At 33.4% G+C, this 22,255-nt stretch overlaps 1 long non-coding RNA gene across 1 annotated transcript; it reads left to right on the top strand.

The window, feature by feature from the left end:
* Window positions 1-3,061: 3,061 nt before the first annotated feature.
* LOC126892304 (uncharacterized) lies at window positions 3,062-7,088 on the top strand. The gene is made up of 2 exons (XR_007700770.1): window positions 3,062-5,791; window positions 6,261-7,088. It is a non-coding gene; the product is annotated as an uncharacterized LOC126892304 (long non-coding RNA).
* Window positions 7,089-22,255: the final 15,167 nt, after the last annotated feature.

Genomic DNA, 22,255 nt, shown 5'->3' with positions numbered 1-22,255 from the left:
ACTTTTCAGATCTAGTGTTGTCATAAATAGTGTCTGTGTGGTGGCATGCAACAGATCGTCCATCCTCGGTAGAGGATATCTATCTGATACAGTTATTTCGTTGAGGCGTCTGTAATCAACGCACATGCGAAAGGTACCGTCTTTTTTAGGAACGAGTACAGTTGGTGCAGCATAAGCTGAGTCGCTTTCATCAATGATTTCCATTTCCAATAAATGATGGATTTCATTTTTGAGTATCTCTGCTTTCTGAGGTGTTGTCCTATAAGGGGGCACAGCGATTGGAATATCACTGGTTAAATTAATACAATGCTCAGCAAATGGTGTAGGTTCATTATGTTCCATAAAAACGTCACCGTACTGATTTATCAAGCACTGTAAAGTACTACGCTCAGAAGTATTTAACTGTGAAGCTTCGTCCTGTCGTAGAGTAAGTTCAAGAAGATTAATTGAAGCATTGCAGGAGTTAGGTTCCCGTAATAGTTTATGTTGAATATCAGGAGAATCAGCAAATGAGAATTTCATTTGAGAGATATTAATAATAATATCAGCATTTTTTAAGAAGTCTATGCCAAGAAGAGTTTTAGCTGATGTGTGTTCAGGAAATGCCACAAAAGTTGTAGGTATAGATCTATTTAATAGGAGAACCAAACACTCAAAAATATGAGCTGTTACCATGCGGCTTATACCGTCAGCAAGCACTAAACTCATTTCCTTGGAAATATAGTGTAGACCTTTGTTTAAAAAATGATTGTAAAGTCTAATTCCAGCTATAGTACATTTAGCTCCAGTATCAACATATGCGCAACCACTCAAACCTAAGACACTTATTGGTAAGAGGGGACGATTATTCAAATTGTTAGTTTCTGCTAAAAGAAGCTCTACAGAAGAAGCTGCTTCTGTGGTAATAGGATTTACAGAAATTTTACAGTTAGGACAATTTGTGCGAACATAACCAGGAGTATTACAACCGTAACAAACTACACTGGAAGAACGTTGAGAAGGTACATTTGAAGTGCTAGGATTTGTATTTGGACGACTAGGAGGTACAGAGGTGCTAACTGAATCATTAGAATTAGATTGCTTAAATTTTCTGCATTCCAGCTGAGTATGGCCAAACATTTTACAAAATGTACATTTCGGTCTGGATTTTGGTTTGACAGAATCCTTTTCTTCATTCGATTGAGGTTTTTGTCGACGATCAGAGTCGGTAGCAACTAAACCTTCCTTTAAGGATGCTTCGATTTCTCGAGATTCCCTTAAAAGTTCCTTAAAGTCTCGAAATTTATTCCTTGGTAACCTTTTTCGTATTTTACGCGCCATTAAGCCGTAAACCATATCCAACTGAACCTCTTCGGTTAGGGTATAAGGTAATTGTGCGAGCAAAGCTCGAATACGAGAAACAAACAGTTCGGTAGGTTCCTTAGAATTTTGTTCACGCGAGAATAATTCTCGAAATATTAAATGAGGAGGAAGTTTTCTCGAATAGGCATCTCTCAAGGCTTGTACAGCGTCTTCCCATGTGAGAATGGTATTTTTGACACCTTGCCACCATGTAGCAGCACTACCATTAAGAAGCATGGATAAACCACGAAGAGCATTTTCATCACTTATTTGGGAACAGTCCTTAAAAGTGATCACATTGTCGAGAAAAGCTTCAACATCAGCGTTAACAGTACCATCAAAGCGAGCAGTACATTTAACGAAGTTTCCTCCTAACGTATGTGTAGGAGTTCTATTAAGGTCTCTGATTTGTACCAGAATATCTTCAGATACTTGTTTGTTAGAATTAGCAAGTACCGAAAGTAATGAATCAAATTGATCTTGTGACATTGTTACCATAGCGGGAGCAGAACATTCCCCTGCTGTAGGATTTTTTGAATTACCTTTTGACATTTTACAAAGTATAGCAGATAACCAAATATTACTAAATATGCAACAGACACAGGCAATAAAAGTGATTTTATTGTAAAAATTAAATAGTTATATGTATAGGCAATAAAAGTTATTTTATTGAGAAATCATAATATAATTACATGCAATAAAGTTATTTTATTGAAAAAGGTATATAATTATATGCAATAAAGTTATTTTATTGAAAAGTTATATAATTATATGCAATAAAGTTATTTTATTGAAAAGTTATATAATTATATGCAATAAAGTTATTTTATTGAAAAGGTTTTATAATTATATGCAATAAAGTTATTTTATTGAAAAGGTTTTATAATTATATGCAATAAAGTTATTTTATTGAAAAAAGTTATACAATTATATTTTAATTTAAAATCCGAGCAAATTCGGTAAAATTTTAAATTTGGCAACAAAATGTTGAAAAAGTTTGAAGAGCTACGAAACAGTGTTAGACATAGGCAACACCGCGCAGAACGACAAGTAAGCGAACATCAATTCGAATAATCGAAATACGAAATCGATTCCCCGTACTCAGATCGTGCATGCAAAATCGATATGTACCGGTGAAACATGAAAATCGGCGCAAAATAGATGCCACGCCACGATATGAAAAAGTAGGGTTATTGATTTTAAAATACTACTTACAGCGAAATTCTGGTATTAAAAACACTTTCAACACTTACGAAACAATGTCTATAATTCCTAGCCACAAAGTTGGGACGCCAATATAAGGGGATGAGGGTTTAGGGTGTGAGAGTTAGGATATATTATAGGGGTTTTGCTCGTACTCGAACTTCAGCTGTAAATAATGGGAAGCACCTACACATCGGGGTTGAATAATAATAAGCACAAACTTTACTGTGAGCGGTATAATCACCGAAAGAAATAGAAACAAACTACATTATTAAAACTAATAGTTCAATGGCTTGGAGTACAATCATGCACTCTTGAAGCAGTCTCCGCCATGTCAGCTGTCAGCCGTCGGGAGAACCTACGTCACACGGTCGGCAGGGTTGCCAAGTATAATTCTTGTTACAGTATAATAATGATATTCATTCTCATTTGCAAAGGAACATTCAATCAAGGCCATAGTTTTTTTTAGTCCAAACCTAAATTTTAATATCTTTTATACCTGATCGTTAGGCTTTTTACTCAAGGTTTTTTTTTTCTGTGATTTATAAAAAGTTTTAACGAGTATCTATACAGCCTTCTGTCACGCCCATCTAATGCGCACGTCCCTGTCATGTCTGAATTGAAGTAAACTTCAGAAATTTTGACATGACATATGAATACCTAACCTACCTAATATTTGATGTTTTTGTTTGGGCCTGTTCAATATGTACTGCTACTGTTCTTGAAATACATCATAACTAATTAAATAAACTTTATTTTAGATCCCGTAACTTAGTTATTTAGTCACACAACGTGACTCTATCACGTTGATTATGTACTACCTAGTTAGATTGCTAGCCACTCTGTGATGGTTTATCCCTAGAGTGGGCTGTTTTTGTTGGATAATACACCATACCGGATTTTATTACAACCAGCATCTTCACCCAGGACCTTGCAGTAGGACTTACTCACCACAGCAGCCAACCGTTTTATCGTGCCAAAAGGGAATTTCCTACGGAATTCATCTCTATGGACTTGCAACCCTACTTTTAACCGACTGTTGTGTAAAAGCTAAGTTTATTTACTTTTTCATTATTTACTTTTGGGTAAGATATATTTGCTACATTGTAAACTTTTCGTATGCATACGATTAGGAAGAGTACATATATTTTCGTGATAGATAGGGTTTTAGGTTGTTGTTTTTTTTTTCTTTTTGATTCAGTATAAGTAGGAGTTAGTTAAAATAAATAAAATCAGGTCTTGTTTAATAATCATAAATAATTGTATCTTAAAATTTAATAGGGAATCGGGTTGTAAAATTTTGTCGCGGATTTTAAATAGGGAATACGTCTCGTAGGTTTTTTTTGTAAAATATATAAAGAGTCACTGACCAACTCATTTATATAGACCTTTTTGCTATTCCAACGGACTTTTGATTTGGATTTTGATTTTAATACTTTTGCTTGGCCAGTGATAGTGGATAATTGCTTGTTGAGTGGCCTTTGCGGTCCTATTTTATCTTTTCCCCATCCACTATCACTGTTATTACGTTGCGTTATATGTAAAGTGTTATTATTTAATATTTATTATTAATATATTTGTATGTATTAAGGTTGGTGTTTTATTTCAGTCTGTATTACCAGTATATAACATAGCAAGACAAGATCAGTATTTAGTATTTTGTATTTCAGGTGGTTGTAACCAGTGTCATAGAGTTCCCATTGTTCGTTACTTCAAAATCTCGAACCTGTCCAACTTCTTGGTTCTGAGAGCCGAGTTGTTCGTTCGAGTTGGCGCCCTTTTTTCTTCTTCTTTCTTTGTTGTAACTCGATATTATTTTATCTCTAGCATTCTTATCTATTTTCCTTCCATTTTTGTATTAACAGTCTCATTTCCTTCCTAGTTACTATCATTTCATTACCAAATTTTCTTCTCATATCTCTAAAGCCAATATTCGGTGTATGGAAGCTAGCCCGAATACTCATACTTGAGATTTAGTGTCTCTCTGCCCTTTTGATTTTTTTTTCCTTCTGAGCTAAGCCCCTCTTCTTTTGTCTTAAATCTCTTATCATTTATTTTACCCATCTTTATTCAGTTCTTCTCTTCAAAAATCTCTATACCCAGAGTATAGAGGGTTCAATTGATTTTTAGTTGTTGCTGATATCCAGAACCATATCATTATTTATGTTTAGCTTTGTAGTAATGTAGTTTCAACTAGTCTTGATGAATTAGTCCCTCATTGAATTCTCGGGTGATTAGTAGAATTTGTTCGCTCTAGTATCAATGTTGGGTAAATTTGATAGGTTGATTGTTGTGTATGGTTCTTGGTTATACTGTGTTAGGTGTTGTTAATACACACCTGTAATTTAGATTTAATGATGGGTTACTAACACTCGAGAATGCAGATGGTAGGTAGTGTTAGGAGTTGACTTACTCTATAAGGTTGTATAATTATATTTAGAATGTAAGTGATTAACGTGTAATTATTTGTTTTTCTCTATCTTTATTTTTACTAAATTAAAGTAAATTATCTTGTTGAATTATCTATGTCGGTCAGTTACACATCCCTTCTATGTTCTATACTTTCTGCAAATATGATTAAATATATCTCGCGTGGCCTCTATACTATGTATGACTTCGTTCCTGATTTTTGTTCCGTCCTCTCAGCAAATAGTATGACTGTTGAGCCTACCATCATTATGTTTTTATCCCACAACGTTACTCCTTTACCGTGTCCACCCTCAGGTTCGCCCTAGCGTCAGTTAGTTCTGGAAAATAAAAAAAAAAGAGGAAACTTGTGGAGTTTTCCTTTTTTTTTGCTGGAGATAAGGGAGAATGTAGCAGTTATGCTACGGACCATTTAAAATTAATTACGATTTTCGATTCATTCAATTATATTTCATTAAAAATACCCCTCTAGAAAATTCTTTGGAGACGCCTATTTAATCGCCTAGGTGCCTATTTTCGCAGCGAAGCAAGAGGAAAGCACCGCGCATGTTTCTATCGGATCGATACGAATCGATTTCCGATAACATTGAACAGCAGTTGGTCAGGAAACGGCTCGAAGGGCGGATGGCGCGCCGCTAGTAAGGTTATTCCCACTTTTAAGTGACGGGATTGAAACAAATTTTCGATGGAAATCAAATAATTAGAAGGAAATCAAGCGTCAGCTAATCCCATCTACAAAACTAGATAACCAAAGTTAAACATCTCTTTGGACTTCTTCACATAACAGAAGTGGATATTCCGGCGTGCCTGCCTTGTTTCAGTAAGTACATAATACATTTATCTCTCATTCCTTCCTTGTGAAATCCAATGCATCATTGTAGTTAGATCTTTCGGTAGATTAATTTACCACATAAGTTTATATATAATTCATAGTATAATAATGATATTCATTCTCATTTGCAAAGGAACATTCAATCAAGGCCATAGTTTTTTTTAGTCCAAACCTAAATTTTAATATCTTTTATACCTGATCGTTAGGCTTTTTACTTAAGGTTTTTTTTTTCTGTGATTTATAAAAAGTTTTAACGAGTATCTATACAGCCTTCTGTCACGCCCATCTAATGCGCACGTCCCTGTCATGTCTGAATTGAAGTAAACTTCAGAAATTTTGACATGACATATGAATACCTAACCTACCTAATATTTGATGTTTTTGTTTGGGCCTGTTCAATATGTACTGCTACTGTTCTTGAAATACATCATAACTAATTAAATAAACTTTATTTTAGATCCCGTAACTTAGTTATTTAGTCACACAACGTGACTCTATCACGTTGATTATGTACTACCTAGTTAGATTGCTAGCCACTCTGTGATGGTTTATCCCTAGAGTGGGCTGTTTTTGTTGGATAATACACCATACCGGATTTTATTACAACCAGCATCTTCACCCAGGACCTTGCAGTAGGACTTACTCACCACAGCAGCCAACCGTTTTATCCTGCCAAAAGGGAATTTCCTACGGAATTCATCTCTATGGACTTGCAACCCTACTTTTAACCGACTGTTGTGTAAAAGCTAAGTTTATTTACTTTTTCATTATTTACTTTTGGGTAAGATATATTTGCTACATTGTAAACTTTTCGTATGCATACGATTAGGAAGAGTACATATATTTTCGTGATAGATAGGGTTTTAGGTTGTTGTTTTTTTTTCTTTTTGATTCAGTATAAGTAGGAGTTAGTTAAAATAAATAAAATCAGGTCTTGTTTAATAATCATAAATAATTGTATCTTAAAATTTAATAGGGAATCGGGTTGTAAAATTTTGTCGCGGATTTTAAATAGGGAATACGTCTCGTAGGTTTTTTTTGTAAAATATATAAAGAGTCACTGACCAACTCATTTATATAGACCTTTTTGCTATTCCAACGGACTTTTGATTTGGATTTTGATTTTAATACTTTTGCTTGGCCAGTGATAGTGGATAATTGCTTGTTGAGAGGCCTTTGCGGTCCTATTTTATCTTTTCCCCATCCACTATCACTGTTATTACGTTGCGTTATATGTAAAGTGTTATTATTTAATATTTATTATTAATATATTTGTATGTATTAAGGTTGGTGTTTTATTTCAGTCTGTATTACCAGTATATAACATAGCAAGACAAGATCAGTATTTAGTATTTTGTATTTCAGGTGGTTGTAACCAGTGTCATAGAGTTCCCATTGTTCGTTACTTCAAAATCTCGAACCTGTCCAACTTCTTGGTTCTGAGAGCCGAGTTGTTCGTTCGAGTTGGCGCCCTTTTTTCTTCTTCTTTCTTTGTTGTAACTCGATATTATTTTATCTCTAGCATTCTTATCTATTTTCCTTCCATTTTTGTATTAACAGTCTCATTTCCTTCCTAGTTACTATCATTTCATTACCAAATTTTCTTCTCATATCTCTAAAGCCAATATTCGGTGTATGGAAGGTGTATGGAAGCTAGCCCGAATACTCATACTTGAGATTTAGTGTCTCTCTGCCCTTTTGATTTTTTTTCCTTCTGAGCTAAGCCCCTCTTCTTTTGTCTTAAATCTCTTATCATTTATTTTACCCATCTTTATTCAGTTCTTCTCTTCAAAAATCTCTATACCCAGAGTATAGAGGGTTCAGTACCTATGCAACATTACCAGTAGCACGGAATCTATCGAGAAATCTCTCAAAAACGTCCTTTTTTGGGTGTCTTCTATCAGAATACCTTTAAGCGTAAACTTTAGAAGCTAAGAGACAATTTTAAAAATATTCCCCAATGAAACGTATGCTTAGAAGTATGTATTAGAAGGCTGCATTTGTCACTGTGACACTTTGTGCTATACAAAGTAGTATTTGAAGGTACATGGTCTCTGAGTTTCTGTTTGCCACGTGTGTTGGAAAATAAAATTTATATTAACTATGGAGTGTTTCTTTAATTACAGTCTAATTAATGCGCATGCCCCGACAGAAGAAAAAGAAGATGAAACTAAAGAAGAGTTTTATGATGAACTAGAGTCCGCATATCAGTCATGCCCAAAAAATGATATAAAAATAATATATGGAGACCTAAACGCCAAAGTTGGAAGAGAACAGCAATTCCAACCCACAATAGGTAGGCACAGTCTCCATGAGCAATCAAATGACAATGGCAATAGGTTAATAAACCTAGCAAGATCACTTAACATGGTGATTGCTAGCACATACTTCGCTCGCAAAGATATACACAAGGGTACCTGGAAGTCCCCAGATGGAATGACAGTAAATATGATAGATCATGTTATTGTAGACTCGAGACACCAATCGAATATAATAAACGTCCGCACCAGAAGAGGGGCAAATGCGGATTCTGATCACTACCTGGTCGAAAGTAGAGTAAGGGATAGAATTTCAAACATCAAAAAGGAAAGAGGCTCTAAACATGAACGATACAAGGTAGAAGGACTCAAAGAAACAAACAAAAATAAAGAGTATAAAGAAAAGATAAGCATCAAACTAGAAAACAGACCAAAACATGAAAACCCAAATAAGGAGTGGGAAGAGTGCAGAGAAATCATAAAAGAGACAGCTAAAGAAGTGTTAGGCATAGAAGGTAAAGAAAGAAGAACAAGAACGAATGACTGGTTTGACGAAGAATGTCAGATTATAACAGACAGAAAAAACAGAGCATATTTACTGATGCAACAGGGGCACAGAACCCGACAAGCAGAGGAAGAATATAAACAACTACGCTGAGAAGAAAAGAAAACTCACCGAAGAAAAAAGAGAGAATATATGAACAAAGAACTTCAGGAACTGCAAGAACTTAGTAGATCGACAGAGACAAGAAAATTTTATCAGAAACTGAACAAAAGCAGAAAAGACTTCAAACCGAGAACGACGATGTGTAGAGATAAGGAAGGTAATATATTGACAGAACAGCAAGAGATACTAAGAAGATGGACAGAACATTTTACGGAAAAGCTTGAAGGAGATGGGAGTGAGACGAACCCTGATATACCATTAGACCAAGCAGACAACAGAAAAAAGAGTCCACCAACAATAGCCGAGATTAGAACAGCAGTAGACAAATTAAAGAACAATAAATCACCGGGATCGGATCAAGTAGCATCGGAATTACTGAAGGAAGGAGGAGACGCACTACAGAAAACAATACATGTATTGATAACAAAGATATGGTCAAATAAACAGCTACCAGCGGAGTGGAATAGTGGTATTATTGTACCATTACATAAAAAAGGGAATCAGTTAGAATGTGGAAACTACCGTGGAATCACGCTGCTGAATGCAGCATACAAAACAATGTCCAACGTCATTTATGAAAGACTTAGACCACACGCTGAAAAAATAGTTGGCAGGTACCAAAGTGGCTTCTGTAGACAGAAGTCAACAATAGACCAGATATTTGTTCTGCGACAGATCCTTGAAAAAACAAGTGAACATAACATCGACACACATCATCTCTTCATAGACTTCGAAAGCGCATATGACAATATAAACCGAGAATTCTTAATAAAAGCAATGAAAGAATTTAATATACCAACACAACTAATAGAACTGATAAAAGAATCTCTAAAAGTAGAAAGTAAAATCCGGATACAAAACGAACTAACGGAAACAATAGATGTGAAAAAGGGACTACGCCAGGGAGACGCACTATCATGCATCTTGTTCAACATTGTACTCGAGAAAATAATGAGGGACACAACAGTCAATACTCGAGGAACAATCATTAATAAAAGCGTGCAAATACTAGCATTTGCAGATGATGTTGACATAATCGCAAGATCAAGAAGAGAAATGATAGAGGCATTCAATCAAATAGAACGAGCTGCACAAAATAGTGGCCTGAAAATCAACCAGAACAAAACAAAATATATGCAGGTAAGTAAAAACACAGAAATAAGGCAGCCACAAAATATAACAATAGGAGAATACAACATTGAGGAGGTAAAAAACTTTACATACTTGGGATCCCTAGTCACATCTGATAATAACGTAGCAGCGGAAGTGAAGAGGCGAATATTTATTGCCAATAAAAGTTATCATGGCTTAATTCGGCAACTAAGATCAGACAACGTCGCAAGGAAAACAAAATGCCAAATATACAAAACCCTAATAAGACCGGTACTCACATACGGCTCAGAAACCTGGACACTCACTAAAAGAGAGGAAACATTGCTAGCCACCTTTGAAAGAAAAATCTTGCGACACATATATAAGGGCACAAAAGAAAATGGAATTTGGCGAAGAAGGTACAACTTTGAACTATACGAAATATACCAGGATCCAGATATCATAACATTCATTAAAATAGGACGGTTACGTTGGATGGGACATGTAGAAAGAATGGAAGAAGGCGAAATACCAAACAAAATATTCAAACAGATGCCAGTAGGAAAAGAACAAGAGGAAGACCGAAGCTGAGATATTTAGAACAAATAGAAAATGATATAAAAACCTTAAAAATAAAAAACTGGAGAAAAAAAGCACGAAACAGATCAGAGTGGAGAAGAATCCTGGAACAGGCCAAGACCCAGAAAGGGCTGTCGAGCCAATGATGATGATGATGGAGTGTTTTTGTGTCTATTTTTGAGTGTCAACAGTTTAAATTTTAAGTCGCCAGATCGAAAGTGAAACCATTCAATGTAACATTTTTGAGTAATTTTCGAACATTTTAGAAAGTTAGTAAAATACTTGGTCATCAATTCAATGAGGTTCAGTTGCCAGATAATTGTGAAAGTTCTTTTGAATATCATTCTTCGTGCTATAATGCTTTGCTTGATTGAAAAAGGGTACCTAAATAAATTATTATTAAAATTGTATAACGTAATTTTTCTCAACTTTCTACAAATGAAATAATAATGTAATTAATATGTCAGATGACAAGAAATAATTTGCTGCCAAAATAAATCGATTAGTTTAAATTTGAAGTTACGATTGCAATTTATTATGAATTATTGTCAAAAGTGACAGTTTTTCTTAAATGGAAATGTATTCATAGACATAAGGGTAGACAGGGAATACAGTGCAAAAAGTCGATAGGTGGTCTATCTATCTCTTTTAACCAAGCGATCCCGCGCATGTGGCAGACAAAGATAGCTAGACCACTCAATCCATAATATAATTTGCGTGATCTACTATAAATGTATTACAGTGAGATATCTAAATGATGTTGAGATAAATCGAAAGATATCGATTGTAATTGATTGCAGGTACTTTTGACATAGAATAATCACCCCTTATTGAAATTTCAAAAATTATTTTTTTAAATTGTCCGACTACAAAATCTACCCCTTATTTTTTTCCGACAACAGTCATTCTTGGTAAGGAATAATTTACTTAATTAAATTTCATCTTTGTCGGAAAGCTATTTATCACCAGAATTTTTGTCTATATCTTACTTGTTTAGAATGTCCGACTACGAAAACTTCCCATTAATTTTGTCGGACAGAACTTCCAATTGCTTTTTTAACCTTTCATTAAACTCTCATGCAAAAATCAGACTGCTATTCATCACCAACATAATTCCTGTGATGTGACATGTTCTACGTGTCGGACTCGTTAAAATGCCCAACATTTTTGTCGGACAAAAATTTTCGCATATATAACATAACGTTGGCTATCGAATAAACTTAAAAACAACTTGCTATTTTTCACAATCATAAACTTGTCAGGACGACACGTTTATCATGCTCCACAATTAAAACTTCCCCTGTTCCAGTGTTCCCGTGCATCAAAGTTTGTCCGACTAGACACCGTTAAGCTATTAACAAATTTTCAGCTTGCTATTAATCAACTCTTCTTTCTTACGCGGGATCCAGGCCTATAACCACTGGATTCGGAACTGGATATGGAACTGGATAATATTAGAAAACTGATATTATAATATGTAAGCACTACGAGCCTAGTAGGCCCATGGCTTGATGTACTATTCTTTTCCACTCCCTTTTGTCAGTCGCTTTTCTTTCCCAGTTCCTTAAGTTAATTCTTCTCATATCTTCTCTAACTCCATTACTCCATCGTGACCTCGGTCTTCCTCTTCGTCTTTTCCCTGCCAATGCACTAGATAGTACCATTCTGGGAATTCTAGATGGAATCATCCTCTGCACATGGCCCAACCATCTAAGTCTTTGCGCCTTAATTACTGCTAGTATGTTAGGATCTTGATAGAGCTCAGTTAGTTCCTTATTTGTTCTTCTTACCCATTGTCCATTTAAGTTTTTCGCACCAAAGATTTTGTGCAGTATTTTCCTCTCCCAAACTAATAACAATTCTTGATGTTTTTTTGTTGTGACCCATGTTTCAGAAGCATACGTTACTATCGGCCTTATTACGGTCTTGTAAGTTCTTAGTTTTGCTCTTCGTGATATATTTTTACTTCTTAACAACCCATTAAAAGCAAATATAGCGCGGTTGCCCGACATAATTCTCTTTTGTATTTCTTCTTCACAGTTAGGATCTCTTGTGAAGACAGTTCCTAAGTACTCAAATCTCTCAACTTCTTCGAATTTATACTGTGTTCCCTTCGCTGTTGTCATTGTTATGTATTGCCCCCGAACGAATTGCTTATTTGTTCATTCCATATACTTTGTTTTTGCTTCATTTATATACCATCCTTTGGTTGCTGCCCTCTCCTCGAGTTTCATGACTGTTTCTATAAGTTCTATTTTGCTCCTAGCCAAGATTACCAAATCGTCTGCGAATGCCAAGCACTAATGTTTTTTGTGGTAGATCAGACCTGTTATATTAATGTTTGCTTCCTGTATAACCTTTTCTAGTAATATGCTAAACATTATAGACGATAATGGATCACCCTGCCGCACTCCTTGTTTGACCTCAAAGCTTTCTGTTATAGTATTGTTTATCTTGACTTTATTATACTGATATATCATACTGATATTGTTTAAAAACACTAATAATATTGATATAAAATGTTAATCAATTTTATTTATTGTTATAAGAATCAAAGGTAAATATGATTAGGCGAATGAAGCCTTAGGTTTCGCAGTCAATATCCCAACCACACACACATGTTGCAATCTATTTCAATACGGTTTATAGTACAAACTATACATTTAATATCAAAATAGTGGGATATATTTTTTTAGTTGAGGACACTTGGTCACATTGCATTGTTTCAAGATAAGGTGAAATATCTTCAATAAATGGAAAAAAGCATGTATGTCATATATTATAATACTTTCTATACTCTTAATATGTAGTCTCGTATAAATTTGTAGTGACATGATTTTAAGTATAAGAACAAGAAGCTTGCAACAATTTTCAGAGAAAATAGAAAACTAAAACTATTTTAAAATGATTATTCGAAATAAAACATATGCACATATTCACTGTATTTGCCATCTAGTGGAATAACTGTAAAATTAAGTCAGTAAAAAAGGTACATTAAGTTTAATTAAATTAAGTAAATCATCTTGTATACTAAAGTTAAGGTTGGAAAATTGTCGTTTCAAAATGAAAATCGACAGGGGCAACAGTACCTATACTAAAATACACTCTGTATAGATAATTATGTCAATGTTAATAATGCTGGATAGAGAATTGAATATCCTTTCAAATGAGCTAGCACACGCCCCTATTCCCTATTTAAAAATAAGGGGTGGTGGAAATGGAAGGGAGGGGGTTGAAAAATGACAGATATGTATGTACCGTAAAAACTGTGTTCCCCTTAGATCAAAAGTCGGGCTTTTATATTTATATGTTAAGTTCAATATAAATTTCACATAACTGAACTATCACTGTATCCTCCATTTTGATTATTATTGTTCTCAACTAACGCTATTTTCAAAATTCTTGCTTTCCTATCCATCTTTAATGTAAATTATTAAAAAATATAAAATATTTCTTTATTAACGCTAGTCTCCGATAAGGCTACCGTGATTTAATGCTGAGGTACTAAAATGTTATAAAATTAACAAACAGTACGAGCAAGAACAAAGAGTCCAGATCCTTCTTATAACTACAAGTGACTGAAACATCGAAACAATAATAATTCTTACTGTGTTATACAGAAAAAGGCAGTAGAAATGATTAATCTCATATTTATCGACAACACTGTATGGTCCTCACTTGATGAGCTGTAAGGAAATATACACGTAAAGTTGTCCTCACTTTGTGCGCATAACGAAAAAGTATATACAGTCTCACTTTAATAGCTGCGTATAATGGCCTCACTTGGGTGGCAATATACTTGAACAATACGGGACACATATACGTAATTTTTTTTGTGTATACTCGTCATTTTTTAATTGCTATTTACTTGTCAAGGTCACTATGAAGAGTTGAAACGATTATGTCTACGTTTTCTACCGGTCCTCACTAAGTGCGCGTAATGTCAGGACCTCACTTTGATATCTGTGCATAAATATATATATATATATATATATATATATATATATATATATATATATATATATATATGATACATGTATCCATGTGACTTCCAAAGTAGATTCTCGTAATACGTTGTTACTTCATATATACCGTTATGACTTCCGATTTCGGAAGTCACAACGTTTTGCCTTTATTTTTACGAATTTGGCTACTAGATGGTATCAGAAGGCTTATATTAAAAATTTCGCTGGAAGTCATATCGTATCTAACATACTCATAAGATCAGATTTTAGTTCGACGGTATATCACCAGCGCTAGTGTCGCTCCCGTGCTACTATACAGGTTATGTACACAACGCGTAGCGTCTTCCGTATACCACACCGCTCGGTGTGACTTCCGTTTTTTGGCAACCCTGTGTAACGGTTTCCAGACATTTATCTGTTGTAGATTCGCGGTCCTAATCGTACTTAGTGTTTTGTGTGCCTTTTGTTTTTAAACATGAATAATAGCAGATCTGCTTTACTTTTAAAGTTAGCCTTAAATGAAGGTACAATAAGTGATTATATATCTCTATAATTATATATTTTCTGTACTTATTTCAATCTATAATATTTACTTACCTATTTACTTATATAAATTCATTTTTCTCGTGTTTTTGTTTACTTCCTTTTTTACAATGAACTTCTAATTTAATCTACACTCACCGGCACGAAAAACGGGCACCCTAAAAAAATGGGTAATTTTTGATGTCTCGTATCTCCCAAACCTTTGGTCCGATTTAAGTAATGTTTTTAATATGTTATAGCCTTATTATTTAACAATATAGCTATGATAACATTGTTGATAGACAGGTAAATTTTCATTGTATACCAGGTGTACCAATCAAACTGGGTTTTTTTCTCAATTTTCACAACACCCTGTGGAATATTCTAGCCTTTATAAAATATTTAAATTAAAGCCTAACTATAGCTCCAGGTTTTATTAACATTCTGTTTTTTTATTCATTCGCTTACGTTGGATAATAAAAAAGTTAAGGACTTTAACAACTAGCCATGTTCTTTATCGATACAGGTGTTTCTAAATATAAGTGCGACAAATTTTAAGGGGTAATTTCTGCATGAAAAAATAATGATCGTTTGGCAAAATAATTTTATATTTGCAAGCATTTGCGGACATAGCTTTATCAAGTAAACGATCATTATTTTTTCATGCAGAATTACCCCTTAAAGTTTGTCGCACTTATTTAGAAACACCATGTATTGATAAAGAACATGTTTAATTGTTAAAGTCCCTAACTTTTTTATTATCCAACATAAGCGAATGAATAACAAACAGAACATTAAGAAAACCTGGGGCTATAGTTGGGTTTTAATTTCAATATTGTATAAAGGCTAGAATATTCCACAGAGTGTTGTGAAAATTGAAAAAAAAAACCAGTTTGATTGGTACGCCCAGTATACAATGATAATTTACCTGTCTAGAAACAATATTATTACAGCGATATAGTTAAAGAATAAGGCTATAACATATTAAAGAAATACTTAAATCGGAGAATAGGTTTAGGAGATACGAGCCATCCAAAATGACCCATTTTTTGGGGTGCCCGTTTTTCGTGCCGGTGAATGTATCTATTAAATAATCTAAATTATTTTTAAAAATCTTATTAAAAGCTTAAATACAAGAAATGTAGGTAAATGTTCTCATTTAACGAAATTCCCGAAAATTGTGTATTTTTTTGACCCAAGTAGGCTGAAAAATCGATTTTATAGTTATTGTTATTTCGAAAGTAATAAAACGTGTAAAAATTACAAAAAAATTGAATGTACAATTACAATTGAATGGAATTAAATACACGATAAAATGAATCAAGAGCGATAAAAAGTTTAAAGTAATAAATTCTAGTAATAATATAAAATACAGTAAACTCTCTCTTAAGGGGGTAGGCGCAAAATCTCTGTCCAATGCTATTTAAATACATTTATTTTTTTTCGAATCCTGGGAAAACTAATAAATATTTTTTAAAACATACACCCAGAATGAAAGATAACATTATTACGGGGGACCGAAAGTCCCTTAGAATAAAAAAAAGTTTCTTTTGAATGAAATATTCGAAATTAAAAATCACACTAACTTTTCTCTTGTTTTTTCATCCCATTATCTTTATTAAAATAAACATATATTAGGTATATAAGTTATTAAAATAAACATTATATAAGTTTTCAGGGACTTTCTGCCCTCGGTAATAATGTAAGCTTCCATTCTGCGTTTAAATTTTTCAAAAATACTTATTAGTTTTCTCAGAATTCTAAAAAAATTAATGCATTTAATTAGCACTGGACTAAGATTTTGCGCCTATCCCCAACGAGCACCTCCTCTATACGGACGGTATTTAAAACAAAATTCATTTGCCGATATACTGAGCCTGTACTCTTCCGGACAATCCCTTAAAATGATGTGTACCTAAATGAAAAAAAAAAATACATAGATATTTTTTCCAAATATTTTAGAATACAAAACTACAATATTTATATTTTATTATTTCAAATGAACACAGAGATGACAACGAGTGATATTTAATAACTCTTTACCTTATCAGCAGTAGGTAATAAAAATCTGGTTCTAGTGTGGGATCCGTCATTAAAATATTTTGTGTGTCGGTCATTAAAAGAAATGAGACACCATAACGCGTTGCTCTAATAATACTTTAACATTGATATTATGTTGTGACTAAAAATGTTAACGGAATGTCTGCTTGGCAAAAGAAAACATCGGCACAATATCAATTTTCTTCTTTGATATGTTACCTATGTGTATGCCAAATTTCATGTCAATCTTAAGTGGTTTTTTAAAATTTATGGGTTTTGCAATATTTTACCGTCAGCAGGACAACGGACTAATAGAAGAGGATCCGATATAAGGCCGATCTGCATCGATATATTTAATGGATAACAATAATTATTGGATATGTAATTTAGTATGTTAACAATTATAAAAAACAAGGGGTGCATGATCTAATTTTCTTCTGACTATAATCAATTAATAATTAATAAATGACTTTTATCTACTCTATGTCATATTATAATATATAAATTTTTAGTTTGTGAAAACTGTCATTATAGATAGCAGTGCTTTAAAGTAAGCATGAAGTAACAATGTATTTTAAATGGGATTTACTTTTTCTCACTGTTTTTGACACACTTTCATATAATTAAATATTCTTTCTTAACTTTCGCGTTTCATGGTGATGACATCTTCTTTTTCTTCAAGTGCCATCTCCGCGAAGGAGGTCGGCAATCATCATAGCTATTCGGACCTTGGAGACGGCTGCTCTGAAAAGTTCGTTTGATGTACATCCGTACCATTCTCTCAGGTTGTGCAACCACGATATTCTGCGTCTCCCTATGCTTCTTTTTCCTTGAATCTTTCCCTGCATAATGAGTTGGAGCAAGTTGTATCTCTCTCCACGTGTAATATGTCCGAGATATTCCAATTTTCTGGTTTTAATTGTATTTAAGACTTCCATTTCTTTATTCACCTTTCTCAGAACCTCTTTGTTTGTGACGTCCATGATATTTTTAGAATTCTTCTATATACCCACATCTCGAATGATTCCAGTTTTTTCATTGATGCCGCATTCAAGGTCCAAGCTTCCATTCCGTAAAACAGAGTCGAGAAAACGTAGCACCTAGCCAACCTTATTCTTAGCTCTAACCTTAGATCTCTTGTGCAGAGCACAAGAGAGGTGATGACATAATGAGCAATAAATTACAAAAAAAAATTTGACAGTTTTGTGGTTTGAAAGAAATTAGAATTTTTATATGTCACAGTTCTAAGAATTGTAGAATAGAAATGAATTCCAGTGACGAAGAGTTACAGTATTTTTATTTGTTTATCGTAGATAAAATATTGTATGAAATTGTGCGTGAAGTACTTTTTGCGAACTTACGCGATGTATAGCACTCACTCCGTTTCATAAATAACTATTTTCATATATTAAAAAAAAATGTTTCGACCCGGGTAGATATTATTCCAGATTTTCAGATTTGGGCACAGAGTTGGATTGTTGGGGCATATATGGAGAGCAGGTAGCGCAACAACTATAAACTCAATTTTACAATGGAGACCCGGAGTTAGAAGGAGACGCGGAGGAACTAGAATAAATGGTTACAGGAATTAAAGGAAGATTTATATAGGGCAGGAATTAGAGACTAGCAGAAAAACAAAAGAGGATAGAAAGAAATGGAGAAGCATAGTCAATAGTATCGAGTAGCAGATTGGGAAAAATCTGCTCGAGAAAGATGGATCTAGATAGCTTTTTAGCGGGTAATCCCCACCTGGAGGGTTTAGCCATTTAATTTTTTATTACATATTATTATTGGTACATCAAAAATTAAAAGGACGGTGCCTGTAATAAAATCTAAAATATTAAAATTTTCTATAAGTTCAAATTTATTTATTAACATTTTTGATATAATTTTCATAAATAAATGACTTACTATTAACACTTTTTTAATTAATTCCAATAAATCCATTTTACAGCAATAATAATATATTAGTATTTTTGTTAAAATAAATATCAATCATATTATCATAAATAACACAGGTTTACAAAAAAAAACTAAATTTCGGACAATTTGACGAAACCATATGACAAGGGGGTTTTTGGAGTGGCTGATCACAAATCCGGGGTCTGCTCACCTCTATCGCGTCAGGTAAAGGTCATTTCAAGGTCAAATCAAGATAAATCGACAGTCGCTCTGAAAAAGTATATTAGGGGGTTCTTGGGGTCGCTGAAGATGAATCCGGAGTCCGCTGACCTCTATCTCGTCTAGTTCAACGTCATTTTAAGGTCAAATCAACATAAATTGACACAATTGCTCTGAAAGTATAGGGAGTTTTGGGGTCGCTGATCATGAAAACTGCGGTCCGTTGAGCTCTACTACGTCATGTAAAGGTCATTTCAAGTTCAAATCAGGAGGAGTTAACAAAATTGATTTGACCTTGAAATGGCCTTTACCTGACGTGGTTGAGCTCAACGGGCCCCAGTTTTGTGATCAGGGACCCCAAAAACACCCTAATATACTTTTTCACAGCGATTGTGTTGATTTATCTTGATTTGACCTCGAAATGACCTTCAGCTACACGTGATAGAGGTCAACGGATCCGGGATTCGTTATAAGCGACCCCAAAACCATCCTAATATACTTTTTCAGAGCGACTGTCGATTTATCTTGATTTGTCCTTGAAATAACCTTTACCTGACGTGATAGAGGTTAGCGAACCCCGGATTCGTAACCAGCGACCCCAAAAACCCCCCTAGTCATATGGTTTCGTCAAATAGTCCGAAATGTATTTTTTTGTAAACCTGTATAATCAAAAGAATATCAATATTTTAATTTAAATAGACAACTTTAAAACACAGACAACTGTATTCACAGTAAAAGTTTCAAAAGATCACACATTACGCTCAAAATAGGAGGTAAATCTAGCAGACGAGTCGTTGTGACTTCCAAAATATGACAACACCGCTGGAAGTGACAACGCGCCTTGAACTACCCTATATATGGAAGCCATAACGTATGCTGTACGCTTCGGTATATACGTATATATATACAAAATTTATTTTGGTAAATCCTTTCCCCTCAATAGGTAGACCCATTTTATAAGCCCCCCTTTTACCAAATACACAATTTTTAAAAAATAATTCCTAGTAGAAAAGGTGGAAGTCGGACAGCCTCTTCTGTATACCGGAAGTCACAACTTAACGTGCATCAATATATATATATATATATATATATATATATATATATATATATATATATATATATATATATATATATATAGATAAAAGGTACGTTATCGCCTCGCGGTGAAAACTATGACGACCTCGCCTCACCCTTTTGTAGTTCTTTTTTTCAAAAAATATATGCATATATACAATGAGGGGAACTTTCTAATTAAGAATCTCTAAAGAGGGGAAACGATTTGAAATGTTTTTTTTATATATAAATTTACGATTAAATCCAATGCGCTGTCGCCTCACAACTATATATGACTAAGAATGAAAGCCGGTACGTTGTTGCCTCAGACGGCGTTGCCAAATATTCGAAAATGAATAAAGGATTGAGTGGGTCGAACTTTGGTGCACAGCGAGAGGTAGTATAGGTATTTATTACGGATGTAGGTAAAGAAATAGTGGGAATTTGTTCACATGTTCTATTGTTGTTTACATTAAAAATAAAGGATGGTTATTTTTTATATTTTAAATAAGCTTAAGATATGAACATGGTTTGTTTGAATTATATGTTTAAAAAAATTTTATTAGTAGATATTCCAAAGCTAGTATTTTGCAATAAATTAAGCTAAGCCAAGTTATTTTGTGTGAATTATTGCTCTTATACAGTAAAATTATAAAGGCTCTTAACGATATAATTTATTATTTGCAGTAAACATGTTACCTATCTCACAGAAAAAAATTTCAACGGTTTATTTAAAAATTTTAATTAAAAATCAGTGAACTAGTATACATAGCTGTAAAAATGTTCCAACAAAACGTATTCTTACAGCAAAGTGTACGAAAATAATCCATAAGGTGGTGAAGGTGGGGTGGTTTTAAGGGCGAAAATGGTTTTCTGAAATTTCTGGCTAAACATTGCATCGTTTAAAAAAATTCAACGCAAAAGCTGTGGGCGATAAAAAAATCTACAATTTGTGTAGTGGTCTTTTTATCCTAATCTCAAAAAATTTTGAGAAAAACTCAAAACTAGGTTTTTAGGTACCTGTTTAATTTTTTTCTTCTACAAAAATGATTTCATTATGTTTTGTTTAAATGTCAAACCCTTTTATTGAGGCGTTGGTTAGATGTTTATTATATCTAAGAATAAAAAAAAATTATAAAAATAGCAACAAAAAGTAAAAAAAAATATTTCTATATTTTCACTTAAGCATCATAGAAAAAACTTACATATGCCATACATATTTTATTTTTATAAGATTTTGAATTTTTGATTTTATAATATTGGAATTCATCTTTTTATCTAGATGGATATACGCCATCTTGAATATAATTTGAAAAGTGTTCTCTTAAAAGGTTTGTTTTTTAATATTTCTTCTTTGTGGAGGCACATATGAATCGCATTCGGAATCTTCCCTTGCTTGGTTTTTTGATGCTTTGAGTAGTTTTTTTATTTGGATAGTACTTATCGTCACTCTCCGTTTTAAATTCTTTACTTGTTTGAGACAGAACGTTATCTTTTGCAACCAACGCTTTACTTTTTTTAACTTTTTGCATACCTGCAATACTTGGAAAATTAATATTCGTATTTTGAAGATTGCTTTTTTTATTTTCTTCCGCATTTTTCTCAATCGTGGTGAAAATCTAGTTCTTCAAGCGATTTTCTTTTATATTCTAAAGGAAGAGAATCCCTTTCCATTACTATTAAAAATTTTGACGATTTTACGGTTTGATAAATGTCAGCAGGTAATTCATAACATTCATCATGCATTTTTTCGTGATGCCCCATAAACTTGACAAATTCTTTAGGTTTAATTTTTGGACATACTTAAAATTTGTGCTACTGTTGCAATATTTTTGCGTAATTTGTTGCTTGATATAACGAGCGATCCACAATTATTGGGATCAAAGCTAGCCGTGCAAAAAATTACGTATGTCTTGTTTTAATCTAAATTTATATCATTGGTATATTAACTAATTTTGATTAACATTATAAAACATAAAAAATCAGTCAAAACCTTTAACACAGAACTTAATCAAAAATAAAAAGAATTAACAAAATTATAAGTAACAATAATAAATAAAATCAAACAAGAGTATATTATATCCGCCACCAACATCTCTATATAACCTAACTTTTATTGTTAAGTTGACGTACACTGCAAAGTTGACGTAAACTG

This window comes from Diabrotica virgifera, chromosome 9 (genome assembly GCF_917563875.1).
Source record: "Diabrotica virgifera virgifera chromosome 9, PGI_DIABVI_V3a".
Classification (NCBI taxonomy): Eukaryota; Metazoa; Arthropoda; class Insecta; order Coleoptera; family Chrysomelidae; genus Diabrotica; species Diabrotica virgifera.
Note: the sequence above shows the minus strand (reverse complement) of the source record. Positions and strands in the feature narration are given on the sequence as shown.